We start from the raw sequence: 4695 nt of genomic DNA, 5'->3' as shown, positions 1-4695 counted from the left end.
GACGAATCTTTGATGATTGTTTGAATAAGGGGTAGGGAGATGAGGGGTAAAAAAAAAAAACAGGGCAAGAATGGTGTTATTCACTGAGAGACAATTAAAAAAAAAAAAAGCAATTTTAAGAGGAAATACGATATGCTTGTGGAACAGCCTGGGGAAGCCAGAAGGTATTTGAAAAGCTGGGCCTAAAGGCAGATCTCAACTGGAGATGAAAGATGTGTTAGTCATCAATACAGAGACGGTGCTTGAAACTAAACCTGTGGCTTATCCAGGGAGCACGTGTGAAGAGCCAGAGCAGAAGCAGGGATGTGCTATTATGAAGTGTTCACGATCCGCTCTCCAGCAAGAGAAGCCCTGGTTGCAGCGTTTGCTGATGTCTGTGGTGTAAATTCTCCCACTGTGGTCAATTTCAAACTACCAGCTTGTCATCACAGAACGTGGAACTCTGACGAGATGCACCCGACCGGTTTTTGAAAGCTGCTGCAGGCTGCTCAGCACTGACTGGAAGAGAGCCCTGCATGTAACCCTAACACAAGAATTTTAGGGACGGACCGAACAAAAGCAATCTGAAAAGAATAAACCGTCCTAAGAACCAAGAAAGAAAGAACACCAAGGAGGAAATTCATACTCTCCCCCCAAAAATGTAATATGATAAAAACCAAAAAGTGTAGATTGGGTTCAGCATCAAGGAGGTCAATAGTATTCTTGATAAGATCAGTTTTCATGGAGACAGATGACGGTGGGCCTAGAGATTAATGTGAATCAAGTGTTGGCAACCCCAGCCGTAGGTAATTCTTAGACACCAAGAAGAGTCAGGCTGGATTCTGTTTTCCAACAGAAAATCGAGTCAGGCCAGTCACTCAAAGTCATGACGGCACTATCCCTTACTCCCTTCATTCCACTTACCCACACGCTCATAAATCCCTGGATCTCTGTACTTCTCTGCCTTTCACAATAGACCTCAGTAAAGTACCATTTCCCCCACGAGGCATGGAAGAATGCATGTGGCGTGCACTGGACTGGGCTCTTATTACCCGCTAGTTAACTACAGTTCCCAGAACCCCCTTCCCTGTGTGTTCCAAGTTAGAACAGGCCAGAAGAGGAACTTGACTGGATTTGGAAGGCAGCAGTGAAAAAACAGCCATTATCTTCAGGAGGTTGTACAGTCAGACAAGGTGAAGGACAGACTCAGGATGGGGGGGGGGGGGCGGGCTGGGGAGGCCCTGGCTCGTCATCATCATTCTCCATCCCCCTGCACGCAGATGTCTTCCCAACTGTTGGCCCGGAGACTAACAGCAGCCCCAGGTAAACCAGCAAATGTGCAGTCACAGACTCACAGAGGCAACCGCTTCTAAAGACCTGTCTGTGAGCTCTCCCTTTGTGGCCCCATTTCAGAGCCTGAACGGTGGTTGGCCTCTCAGATTTCTCTGCAACTCCAACTCGCCCAGCGGCAGGCAGTCTGGATAATGACTCTTCTTCTGATCCTTCAACTCCCCTACCAGACTTCCGCTTACTTCCCTCGTTTGTCTTCCATTTGTGTAATGTCTCGAATTCCCAACGCCTTCTCTTCCATGATGCTCTTGACGCCTCTGCTCCCCTGACTGAACTCTCACTGATGCAATTACTGGTTCCGTGAGTGAAGCGTGGCCAGGACAAAGCCCACAATACAAGGACTTGGTTTGGGGACAGGCAATGGGTAGAGGCTGGAAACGCAGAAGGAAACTGTCGGCAAAGGCTGGAAAACTAGTGAAAGGGTCGTCAGTAGAGATTGAAAAAGCAGTGGAAAAGTGCAAGGGTGATCTGTGTTATGTAGCAGTAAAACAGTTGGCAACGCTGTCACCGCGGTGACTTGGAAGACAGAAAAGGCAGCTAATAAACTTTTGAATTTAGCTACATTGACTTCCAAGTGGAACATTGGAAGTCCCAGTTGGCTAATCCTGGCTGCACAGGATAAAAGTACTTCCAGAGAGAGGGGGCAAAAAAGAAGGAACTAGAGTCTGTAAGTGGAATTTAGAAGAAACGGGAAGTCCAGGACTTGCTCATGTTGGAAAACAAAGCTGTTTCACATCTCTAGCTGATCCCGGCAGCAAAAGATTCCCAGAGTAAGAAATAGCCTCAGAGTAAAGATCAAATTGAGGGTTTGGCTATCAGACCCTTTGCTAAAACTTCAGAAAGGGGGCACCTAGTAGGCCAAAGGGCTTCCGGGAATCTTACCAGGAATCTTGGTCCCGAAGAGACCTAATTTCAAAAACGTTATGAAGAACTCTAAGGGGAGGGCCTGCGTCAAAAAGAATTGTGGGTATGGCTTTCCTCGCATGGAATAGACTATAAATCTCTCACACAGAAAGCCTACAACACCTTTTAAGGGACTTGTATCAGCTTGGACTGAAAGAGGCTGGTGTTGTCCAGATTGCAAGTAGCCCTCTAAGCCCCCAGGTCTGCATGGGAAAGAAGCGGGCTGAGGAAACTGCTCAGCTACAAACAGAAGCCATTTTTATGGAAAATAGGGGATTTCAGATCCCTAAGAGTGGAACTAAAAGCCTCAAAGAACAGGGAATTAGCAGGTACTCCTCAGTGCAGGCCCTAATTAAGGAACTTTCCAGGGGTGCCTGGGTGGCTCATTCCATTAAGTGATTAAGCATCTGACTCTTGGTTTTGCCTCAGGTCACGATCTCAGTTTGTGAATTCAAGCACCTCTTTGGGCTCTGTGCTGACAGCTCAGAGCCTGGAGCCTGCTTCGGATTCTGTGTCTCCCTCTCTCTCTGCCCCTCTCCCACTCACACTCTGTCTCTTAAAAAAATTTTTTTTTGAACATTTATTCATTTTTCAGAGAGAGATAGACTGTGAGTGGGGGAGGGGCAGAGAGAGAGGATAGACACAGAATCCGAAGCAGCCTCCAGGCTCTGAGTTGTCAGCACAGAAGCACAGAACCCGATGGGGGGCGGGGGGAGCTTAAACCCACCAGTGGTGAGATAATGACCTGAGCCGAAGTCGATGCTTAACTGACTGAGCCACCTAGGCGCCCTCTCTGTGTCTCTCAAAAATGAATAAATGTTTTTTTTAATGTTTTAAATAAAAAGAATAGTCATATGCAGCAGTTCTTCAAAAATTAAAAATAGAATTACCATATGATTCAGCAATGCCACTTCTGGGTATTAAAAGAATTAAAAGCAGGGATACAAACAGATATTTGTGCTCCCATATTCACAACAGCATTATTCAGAGTGGCCAGAAGGTGGAAGCTACCCAGATGTTTATCAACAGACAAATGGGTAAATAAAATGTGGTACACACAAACACACACACACACGCACACACACACACACACACACACACACCCCGGAATATTACTCAGCTTTAAACAGGAAAATGCTGGCTTCGATAGCACCTATACTAAAATTACAAATACAGAGAAGAAAGACTAGCATGGCCCCTGTGCAAGGATAATATATTAATTTGTGAAGCCTTCCATATTTTTTGTAACATTATGCGTCAACTATATTGAAATTAAAACTAAATAGGGGCGCCTGGGTGGCTCAGTCAGTTAAGTGTCCAACTTCGGCTCAAGTCATGATCTCACAGTTCATGGGTTCAAGCCCCGCATCGAGCTCTGTGCTGACAGCTCAGAGCCTGGAACCTGCTTCAGATTCTGTCTCTCCTCCTCTCTCTCTGCCCCTTCCCTGCTCATGCTCTGTCTCTCTGTCTCTTAAAAAGAAACATTAAAAAAATTTTTTAATAAAAATAAATAAACAGGAAGAAAATTCTGATGCTTCAGCATGAATAAAACTTGAAGATCTTATGTTAAGTGAAATAACCCAGTCACAAAAGGATAAATACTGTAGAATTCCACTTATATGAGGTACTTGGAGTAGTCAAACAGGCAGAGACAGAAAGTAAAATGGTGGGTGCCAGGGGGTTACCAACGGTCTAGAGGTAGGGGGATAGGAAGTTGGTGTTTAATGGGTACAGAGTTATTGTGAGTTTTTTTTTTTAAGATTTTATTATTTAGATAATGTCCACACTCAACATGAGGCTCAAACCCCCAACCCCAAGATCAAGATTTGCTTGCTCTACTGACAGACAGCCAGGTGTATGGGTACAAAGTTTTAGTTTTGCGAAATGAAAACTGTTCTGGAGATGAATGGTGGCGATAGCTATACAACAGTATGCATGTACTTCATACCACTAAAATATACACTTAAAAGTGGTTAAAACGAGGGGCGCCTGGGTGGCTTAATCAGTGAAGCATCTGAGTCTTGGTTTCAGCTCAGGTCATGATCTCACCATTTGTGGGTTCAAGCCCCACGGTGGTCTCTGCACTGTCAGTGCAGAGCCTGCTTATCATTTTCTCTCTCTCCCTCTCTCCCTGCCCCTCCCCTGCTTTCTCTCACTCTCTCTCTCACTCTCTCTCAAAACAAATAAACTTAAAAATTAAAAAATTAAAACTAAGCCTAAGAGGGGTTACTTGGATGCATCATGTCACACAGCTAAGAAGCAGCAGCAGCTGGACTTAAACCCATGTCTGTCAATCATCATCTCAGAGAGGCCTTCCCTGACCACCTAAGGGACCCTCCACACTTACCACCATTATTCTTTATTACATCACCCTTATATTTTTTTCACAACACCCTTCTCTATTATCAGAGTGTTTGTTTCCTTGTCATAAGCCCCCCACCAGAATAACTCCCATAGAAGCCG

At 45.1% G+C, this 4695-nt stretch overlaps 1 non-coding gene across 1 annotated transcript; it reads left to right on the top strand.

Annotated features, from left to right (window-relative positions):
- Nucleotides 1–3366: 3366 nt before the first annotated feature.
- LOC120232386 lies at nt 3367–3475 on the top strand. Its single transcript, XR_005528555.1, has one exon. It is a non-coding gene; the product is annotated as a U6 spliceosomal RNA (small nuclear RNA).
- Nucleotides 3476–4695: the final 1220 nt, after the last annotated feature.

This window comes from Hyaena hyaena, unplaced genomic scaffold (assembly GCF_003009895.1).
Source record: "Hyaena hyaena isolate Hyena2069 unplaced genomic scaffold, ASM300989v1 scaffold_72, whole genome shotgun sequence".
Classification (NCBI taxonomy): Eukaryota; Metazoa; Chordata; class Mammalia; order Carnivora; family Hyaenidae; genus Hyaena; species Hyaena hyaena.
The sequence above is the reverse complement of the archived record's forward strand: the minus strand, read 5'-3'. Positions and strand labels throughout refer to the sequence as shown.